Here is a 10,000-nt window from a genome sequence, read left to right on the forward strand (position 1 = left end):
GCCCAGAAACGGCACCTCCATCTACAGGGATCCGACGGAACTACGCCAACCATGCCGGCAAAACAGTATCGCCATCTATGAAAATACGGCGAAACCACATGCAATACCTCCATCTATGCGAATCTGACAACACTACGTCCGCCATGTCGAGCGCACCGCAAAACACACCGCCATCTGTAGGTCTCCCGCAACATGACCTCCTGCAACGACGATACCGGCATCTATGAGACGCCAAGCCGACTAAGACAGCCATGGGCCCACAGTGCCCTTCTTTCGACCCCACCCACAAAGCCTGCATCCTCTGTCGACAACAGCACCCCAACGCCAGCGCCTCTGCCGCACGAAGTCGTGGACCGGCAATCACTCCACCTGCACCCGTTCGTGCCCCACCCCAACCGCTCGACTCGCAACTCCAGCGGATGAACGGCGGACTTTGCTCGCACTCGCAATGTGCAATCCACCCCTATAACGTGCGTTTCATGAAGAGTTATGTCCAATATGCGACATTCCCGCTGTCCATATACATGAGCTGCGAGCTGTACCACGTACGAGCTACAGACGCGATCGCGTTGCTCTCTGTACGAATGCAGATGCTCAGCGGCAGCTAGGAGGCGCTCCATCCATGTCGGTACCGGTGAGCGTTGCACTCGCAGTCGCAAAAACGTACGGCAAGTATATTACTCGGAAGAGTCAATGACAGTCCAAGCCCCCCTGCGTGGGAAGAGTCTTCCTAGGCCATGACCCACCGGAAGGGCGCAGCGTCCCCCACCCCAGACATGTGACGTCACACTATCGGTATTGACGACTAGACTGATTCCTTATAATCATTTGCGATACACCGGTGGAAGCTGCCGAGACGAGTAACTACATAGCGGGCTCGCCGTGTCACTAATGTACAGAGATACAATAGTTTCGACTGGAACCGGATTAAACGTATACACGGCGCTGATTAGTAATAGATAGAGCCATCAGAATACAGATAATGTATACAACTGTCCGTATACATGCTGAAAGACTCTGCTCACAATCACACGTCAGCCAGACACTCTTATCACGCACTACTCTCTGCCTGTAACAGGCACACAGACAATATGTAAGCACCAGCATGGAACAACACCCAGTGCATCCTCTCTGCCACATTAGACAATCCACACTATCATAACCAGACCGGGAGGTCCACTCACAAAACAGAATATCTCACCCTTCCGACAACCACCATTGCTCAGCTAAGCCACCAACACCCACACATGTCCTACACAGGGGTGCACCCAACATCACAATACTGCCTCCTGTCACACCACACAAACAATGGCAGGAATGAAAGACACAGGTCTGCCACAAGCATGGAATCAGAGCGCCGCCTGTTATGAGCCAAAGGTGCACCCTGACGTGGCAAATCAGATGATGCCGCAGTCATTTACTTACGATAATCACAATCAACAAACCGGCCCCCCCCCCCCCCCCAAAACACCTTTCCTTACAACAATGTGTACCTTAACCTAACCCGTATTGTACCTTAACCTAACCCGTATTGTACCTTAACCTAACCCGTATTGTACCTTAACCTAACCCGTATTGTACCTTAACCTAACCCGTATTGTACCTTAACCTAACCCGTATTGTACCTTAACCTAACCCGTATTGTACCTTAACCTAACCCGTATTGTACCTTAACCTAACCCGTATTGTACCTTAACCTAACCCGTATTGTACCTTAACCTAACCCGTATTGTGCCTTAACCTAACCCGTATTGTGCCTTAACCTAACCCGTATTGTGCCTTAACCTAACCCGTATTGTGCCTTAACCTAACCCGTATTGTGCCTTAACCTAACCCGTATTGTGCCTTAACCTAACCCGTATTGTGCCTTAACCTAACCCGTATTGTGCCTTAACCTAACCCGTATTGTGCCTTAACCTAACCCGTATTGTGCCTTAACCTAACCCGTATTGTGCCTTAACCTAACCCGTATTGTGCCTTAACCTAACCCGTATTGTGCCTTAACCTAACCCGTATTGCGCCTTAACCTAACCCGTATTGCGCCTTAACCTAACCCGTATTGCGCCTTAACCTAACCCGTATTGCGCCTTAACCTAACCTATATTGCGCCTTAACCTAACCTATATTGCGCCTTAACCTAACCTATATTGCGCCTTAACGTAACCCGCGTTGCGCCTTAACGTAACCCGCGTTGCGCCTTAACGTAACCCGCGTTGCGCCTTAACGTAACCCGCGTTGCGCCTTAACGTAACCCGCGTTGCGCCTTAACCTAACCCGCGTTGCGCCTTAACCTAACCCGCGTTGCGCCTTAACCTAACCCGCGTTGCGCCTTAACCTAACCCGCGTTGCGCCTTAACCTAACCCGCGTTGCGCCTTAACCTAACCCGCGTTGCGCCTTAACCTAACCCGCGTTGCGCCTTAACCCAACCCGCGTTGGGCCTTAACCCAACACACGTTGGGCCTTAACCCAACACACGTTGGGCCTTAACCCAACACACGTTGGGCCTTAACCCAACACACGTTGGGCCTTAACCCAACACACGTTGGGCCTTAACCCAACACACGTTGGGCCTTAACCCAACACACGTTGGGCCTTAACCCAACACACGTTGGGCCTTAACCCAACACACGTTGGGCCTTAACCCAACACACGTTGGGCCTTAACCCAACACACGTTGGGCCTTAACCCAACACACGTTGGGCCTTAACCCAACACACGTTGGGCCTTAACCCAACACACGTTGGGCCTTAACCCAACACACGTTGGGCCTTAACCCAACACACGTTGGGCCTTAACCCAACACACGTTGGGCCTTAACCCAACACACGTTGGGCCTTAACCCAACACACGTTGGGCCTTAACCCAACACACGTTGGGCCTTAACCCAACACACGTTGGGCCTTAACCCAACACACGTTGGGCCTTAACCCAACACACGTTGGGCCTTAACCCAACACACGTTGGGCCTTAACCCAACACACGTTGGGCCTTAACCCAACACACGTTGGGCCTTAACCTGCTCTGTAATTGTCATACGACGCGTTAAATTAGTGTAGTGTTGCCTAACTGCAACCCCCGCAATATAGTTTGCTACCCGCACTGCCCGGTCCCCAGAGTATCGCTTCATGTTAAACACCTTGCAGCTATACACTGTAATGCGGATGGCAGCAGGACGTACATGCTCAATGCCCTTCGCAGTTGTTCATTGGCATTCGCATGGCGAAGCACAGCCTACGTTGTGGTACGGCTTGTGTCAACTGTCCGCTGATGTTGTACGTCCAAATCACACACTGTACTGCACATTGGTCCTCATGTACTGAATGATACATCGTGGTACATGTGTGACCGTACCACGACTGCGCCAACAACGGCGAACCATACGGTCCAAATATTGTGCACTCAGCTACGTGTCGTCTCCCTATAAGAGCTGGATTGCAGTATGGTATGCCGTGGATGGCGATCAGCATGAGCCGTCTGTTGATGTAGTGGCGCGTGTTGTCAGACGTAGTCGTCTCTTCTCACTCACCGTGATAGCATGGTGCACTGCGTTCCACATCTGCGACATGCGACAGAGGCCGGTTGACAGTCGTTCGCGCAATGGACATCGCATACGTACGGGGGCCACCTTCCACGTGTTCGCGAAGCGTGCACATGTTGTTGCGTGTATGTGGGCAGACATAGTGTGTCGTGACACCTGACACAGGCATGCAACAATCGTTGAATTTGCAAATGGCGATGGACGTCTACGTTTGCTGGTGACGTTACGCAAATGAACAACTGGTAAACCGTTGTGGTGCGGTTGTTCTCGCTAGAGGTGAATCAGTGATGGCGACGATCGGTTGAGCTACCAACCGGTTGTTTCAGCGATACCCACCATGCCCACGAACGTGAATGGCATGTGGGTGTGAAGCGATACGCGGCGGTGGCTGGGTGGGACCGTCCCCGGCCGGTGAGGGGGGGCCTCCCGGCGTGCTGGCCGCGCGGTGCGTGGGCGCACGCGCTACAGCCGGCTGGTGGGGGCGGCCAGTGGCAGGCGCGCCGGCCGACGGAGGCGGCAGGCGGCGCAGCTGCGCGCCGGCGCACCCTGCACGCGGCGCCGTGCGGCCAAAGTAGGTCCTCGCGGGCCCGGTGCGAAGCGCGGTGGACATCTGCAGTGTGCTGGTCCGATTGAGGACTGTGTGCGCTGAGGATGCGCCGCCGCCCGGCGCTCGGCGCCGCGACGCCGTCTGCTGCTCGGTCGCCTCTGCGGTTCTCGCAGGTGGTTTGTATCGCAGCTGTGCGGACGTGTTGGCGCGTTCGCTTCGGCACCCAAGTGGGGCTTTTGTCCTTCTGTGGCGCTGGCGTTGGAGCTGCCGGCCACCGTAGGTGGCGCGTGTTGTCTCCCGCCGGCAATGCCACGACAGCACGCTCCCGGGCCTCTGTCGGCAGCGGCAAGCTCAGTTGGGAGCACGGGTGGTCGCACCTAAAGCGTCTACTCGCCAAACTCCGGGCGATTGCGCCTCTCTCGAACCCGACCAAGTACTTAGGACGGCGCTGCGCGCCGCCGGGACCTGAGAGGGTTTCGAGGTGTATTGTGCAGGGGAGCTCAGCCTCCTCCTGTTTGCAGAATAATTGAGCGGACGCTTGCGTGTTCGCGCGGGCCCCCGGGACACACTCCCGGGCGGCCGGCTGCTCAGCTCTAGTTGACGCAGCTCCCTGGTTGATCCTGCCAGTAGTCATATGCTTGTCTCAAAGATTAAGCCATGCATGTCTCAGTACAAGCCGCATTAAGGTGAAACCGCGAATGGCTCATTAAATCAGTTATGGTTCCTTAGATCGTACCCACGTTACTTGGATAACTGTGGTAATTCTAGAGCTAATACATGCAAACAGAGTCCCGACCAGAGATGGAAGGGACGCTTTTATTAGATCAAAACCAATCGGTCGGCTCGTCCGGTCCGTTTGCCTTGGTGACTCTGAATAACTTTGGGCTGATCGCACGGTCCTCGTACCGGCGACGCATCTTTCAAATGTCTGCCTTATCAACTGTCGATGGTAGGTTCTGCGCCTACCATGGTTGTAACGGGTAACGGGGAATCAGGGTTCGATTCCGGAGAGGGAGCCTGAGAAACGGCTACCACATCCAAGGAAGGCAGCAGGCGCGCAAATTACCCACTCCCGGCACGGGGAGGTAGTGACGAAAAATAACGATACGGGACTCATCCGAGGCCCCGTAATCGGAATGAGTACACTTTAAATCCTTTAACGAGTATCTATTGGAGGGCAAGTCTGGTGCCAGCAGCCGCGGTAATTCCAGCTCCAATAGCGTATATTAAAGTTGTTGCGGTTAAAAAGCTCGTAGTTGGATTTGTGTCCCACGCTGTTGGTTCACCGCCCGTCGGTGTTTAACTGGCATGTATCGTGGGACGTCCTGCCGGTGGGGCGAGCTGAAGGCGTGCGACGCGCCTCGTGCGTGCTCGTGCGTCCCGAGGCGGACCCCGTTGCAATCCTACCAGGGTGCTCTTGAGTGAGTGTCTCGGTGGGCCGGCACGTTTACTTTGAACAAATTAGAGTGCTTAAAGCAGGCAAGCCCGCCTGAATACTGTGTGCATGGAATAATGGAATAGGACCTCGGTTCTATTTTGTTGGTTTTCGGAACCCGAGGTAATGATTAATAGGGACAGGCGGGGGCATTCGTATTGCGACGTTAGAGGTGAAATTCTTGGATCGTCGCAAGACGAACAGAAGCGAAAGCATTTGCCAAGTATGTTTTCATTAATCAAGAACGAAAGTTAGAGGTTCGAAGGCGATCAGATACCGCCCTAGTTCTAACCATAAACGATGCCAGCCAGCGATCCGCCGCAGTTCCTCCGATGACTCGGCGGGCAGCCTCCGGGAAACCAAAGCTTTTGGGTTCCGGGGGAAGTATGGTTGCAAAGCTGAAACTTAAAGGAATTGACGGAAGGGCACCACCAGGAGTGGAGCCTGCGGCTTAATTTGACTCAACACGGGAAACCTCACCAGGCCCGGACACCGGAAGGATTGACAGATTGATAGCTCTTTCTTGATTCGGTGGGTGGTGGTGCATGGCCGTTCTTAGTTGGTGGAGCGATTTGTCTGGTTAATTCCGATAACGAACGAGACTCTAGCCTGCTAACTAGTCGCGTGACATCCTTCGTGCTGTCAGCGATTACTTTTCTTCTTAGAGGGACAGGCGGCTTCTAGCCGCACGAGATTGAGCAATAACAGGTCTGTGATGCCCTTAGATGTTCTGGGCCGCACGCGCGCTACACTGAAGGAATCAGCGTGTCTTCCTAGGCCGAAAGGTCGGGGTAACCCGCTGAACCTCCTTCGTGCTAGGGATTGGGGCTTGCAATTGTTCCCCATGAACGAGGAATTCCCAGTAAGCGCGAGTCATAAGCTCGCGTTGATTACGTCCCTGCCCTTTGTACACACCGCCCGTCGCTACTACCGATTGAATGATTTAGTGAGGTCTTCGGACTGGTACGCGGCATTGACTCTGTCGTTGCCGATGCTACCGGAAAGATGACCAAACTTGATCATTTAGAGGAAGTAAAAGTCGTAACAAGGTTTCCGTAGGTGAACCTGCGGAAGGATCATTACCGACTAGACTGCATGTCTTTCGATGTGCGTGTCGTGTCGCGCAACACGCTACCTGTACGGCTCGCAGTAGCCGTGCGCCGCGTGCGGAACCACGCGTGCTTCTCAAAACTAACGCCAATGTTGTGTGGTACGAGCGCTGAAGCGCTGGAGCGGCTGGCCTGCGGCACCTGGCGCCTGGCGCCGGTTTTGAATGACGTTCGCCCGACTGCCTGTCCGCTCCGGTGTGGAGCCGTACGACGCCCATCGGCCGTGAGGCTGTTGGACACAGAACGCTTGAACAGGGGCCGCCACACGCCTACGTCCCGCCTATGCAACTGTCTTGAAAGAGACAGTGGAAACTAAGAAAAGATCACCCAGGACGGTGGATCACTCGGCTCGTGGGTCGATGAAGAACGCAGCAAATTGCGCGTCGACATGTGAACTGCAGGACACATGAACATCGACGTTTCGAACGCACATTGCGGTCCATGGATTCCGTTCCCGGGCCACGTCTGGCTGAGGGTCGGCTACGTATACTGAAGCGCGCGGCGTTTGCCCCGCTTCGCAGACCTGGGAGCGTCGCGGCCGCCTGTGGGGCCGGCCGCGCCTCCTTAAACGTGCGATGCGCGCCCGTCGCCTGGCGGTTCGCATACCGGTACTTACTCGGTAGCGTGCACAGCCGGCTGGCGGTGTGGCGTGCGACACCTCGTACAACGACCTCAGAGCAGGCGAGACTACCCGCTGAATTTAAGCATATTACTAAGCGGAGGAAAAGAAACTAACAAGGATTCCCCCAGTAGCGGCGAGCGAACAGGGAAGAGTCCAGCACCGAACCCCGCAGGCTGCCGCCTGTCGTGGCATGTGGTGTTTGGGAGGGTCCACTACCCCGACGCCTCGCGCCGAGCCCAAGTCCAACTTGAATGAGGCCACGGCCCGTAGAGGGTGCCAGGCCCGTAGCGGCCGGTGCGAGCGTCGGCGGGACCTCTCCTTCGAGTCGGGTTGCTTGAGAGTGCAGCTCCAAGTGGGTGGTAAACTCCATCTGAGACTAAATATGACCACGAGACCGATAGCGAACAAGTACCGTGAGGGAAAGTTGAAAAGAACTTTGAAGAGAGAGTTCAAAAGTACGTGAAACCGTTCTGGGGTAAACGTGAGAAGTCCGAAAGGTCGAACGGGTGAGATTCACGCCCATCCGGCCACTGGCCTCCGCCCTCGGCAGATGGGGCCGGCCGCCCGCGCGGAGCAATCCGCGGCGGGGTCGTGTCCGGTTGCCTTTCCACTCGCCGCGGGGTGGGGCCGTTCCGGTGTGCGGTGGGCCGCACTTCTCCCCTAGTAGGACGTCGCGACCCGCTGGGTGCCGGCCTACGGCCCGGGTGCGCAGCCTGTCCTTCCGCGGGCCTCGGTTCGCGTCTGTTGGGCAGAGCCCCGGTGTCCTGGCTGGCTGCCCGGCGGTATATCTGGAGGAGTCGATTCGCCCCTTTGGGCGCTCGGGCTCCCGGCAAGCGCGCGCGGTTCTTCCCGGATGACGGACCTACCTGGCCCGGCCCCGGACCCGCGCCGCTGTTGGCTCGGGATGCTCTCGGGCGGAATAATCGCTCCCGTCAGCGGCGCTTCAGCTTTGGACAATTTCACGACCCGTCTTGAAACACGGACCAAGGAGTCTAACATGTGCGCGAGTCATTGGGCTGTACGAAACCTAAAGGCGTAATGAAAGTGAAGGTCTCGCCTTGCGCGGGCCGAGGGAGGATGGGGCTTCCCCGCCCTTCACGGGGCGGCGGCCTCCGCACTCCCGGGGCGTCTCGTCCTCATTGCGAGGTGAGGCGCACCTAGAGCGTACACGTTGGGACCCGAAAGATGGTGAACTATGCCTGGCCAGGACGAAGTCAGGGGAAACCCTGATGGAGGTCCGTAGCGATTCTGACGTGCAAATCGATCGTCGGAGCTGGGTATAGGGGCGAAAGACTAATCGAACCATCTAGTAGCTGGTTCCCTCCGAAGTTTCCCTCAGGATAGCTGGTGCTCGTACGAGTCTCATCCGGTAAAGCGAATGATTAGAGGCCTTGGGGCCGAAACGACCTCAACCTATTCTCAAACTTTAAATGGGTGAGATCTCCGGCTTGCTTGATATGCTGAAGCCGCGAGCAAACGACTCGGATCGGAGTGCCAAGTGGGCCACTTTTGGTAAGCAGAACTGGCGCTGTGGGATGAACCAAACGCCGAGTTAAGGCGCCCGAATCGACGCTCATGGGAAACCATGAAAGGCGTTGGTTGCTTAAGACAGCAGGACGGTGGCCATGGAAGTCGGAATCCGCTAAGGAGTGTGTAACAACTCACCTGCCGAAGCAACTAGCCCTGAAAATGGATGGCGCTGAAGCGTCGTGCCTATACTCGGCCGTCAGTCTGGCAGTCATGGCCGGTCCTTGCGGCCGGCCGCGAAGCCCTGACGAGTAGGAGGGTCGCGGCGGTGGGCGCAGAAGGGTCTGGGCGTGAGCCTGCCTGGAGCCGCCGTCGGTGCAGATCTTGGTGGTAGTAGCAAATACTCCAGCGAGGCCCTGGAGGGCTGACGCGGAGAAGGGTTTCGTGTGAACAGCCGTTGCACACGAGTCAGTCGATCCTAAGCCCTAGGAGAAATCCGATGTTGATGGGGGCCGTCATAGCATGATGCACTTTGTGCTGGCCCCCGTTGGGCGAAAGGGAATCCGGTTCCTATTCCGGAACCCGGCAGCGGAACCGATACAAGTCGGGCCCCTCTTTTAGAGATGCTCGTCGGGGTAACCCAAAAGGACCCGGAGACGCCGTCGGGAGATCGGGGAAGAGTTTTCTTTTCTGCATGAGCGTTCGAGTTCCCTGGAATCCTCTAGCAGGGAGATAGGGTTTGGAACGCGAAGAGCACCGCAGTTGCGGCGGTGTCCCGATCTTCCCCTCGGACCTTGAAAATCCGGGAGAGGGCCACGTGGAGGTGTCGCGCCGGTTCGTACCCATATCCGCAGCAGGTCTCCAAGGTGAAGAGCCTCTAGTCGATAGAATAATGTAGGTAAGGGAAGTCGGCAAATTGGATCCGTAACTTCGGGATAAGGATTGGCTCTGAGGATCGGGGCGTGTCGGGCTTGGTCGGGAAGTGGGTCAGCGCTAACGTGCCGGGCCTGGGCGAGGTGAGTGCCGTAGGGGTGCCGGTAAGCGCGGGCGTTTAGCGCGGGCGTGGTCTGCTCTCGCCGTTGGTTGGCCTCGTGCTGGCCGGCGGTGCAGGATGCGCGCGCCTGCGCGGCGTTCGTGCCCCGGTGCTTCAACCTGCGTGCAGGATCCGAGCTCGGTCCCGTGCCTTGGCCTCCCACGGATCTTCCTTGCTGCGAGGCCGCGTCCGCCTTAGCGTGCTCCTCCGGGGGCGCGCGGGTGCGCGGATTCTCTTCGGCCGCCATT

At 56.6% G+C, this 10,000-nt stretch overlaps 2 non-coding genes and 1 pseudogene across 2 annotated transcripts; all 3 read left to right on the forward strand.

Annotated features, from left to right (window-relative positions):
• The first annotated feature begins 4,693 nt into the window (after positions 1 to 4,693).
• Positions 4,694 to 6,603, forward strand: LOC124590310. Its single transcript, XR_006976525.1, has one exon. It is a non-coding gene; the product is annotated as a small subunit ribosomal RNA (ribosomal RNA).
• A 351-nt stretch (positions 6,604 to 6,954) lies between these two features.
• LOC124590319 lies at positions 6,955 to 7,109 on the forward strand. The gene has a single exon (XR_006976534.1). It is a non-coding gene; the product is annotated as a 5.8S ribosomal RNA (ribosomal RNA).
• Positions 7,110 to 7,297: 188 nt separating this feature from the next.
• LOC124590320 overlaps positions 7,298 to 10,000 on the forward strand; it is a 6,181-nt pseudogene continuing 3,478 nt past the window's right edge.

The sequence above is a fragment of the Schistocerca americana genome, unplaced genomic scaffold (genome assembly GCF_021461395.2).
Source record: "Schistocerca americana isolate TAMUIC-IGC-003095 unplaced genomic scaffold, iqSchAmer2.1 HiC_scaffold_755, whole genome shotgun sequence".
Lineage (NCBI taxonomy): Eukaryota > Metazoa > Arthropoda > Insecta > Orthoptera > Acrididae > Schistocerca > Schistocerca americana.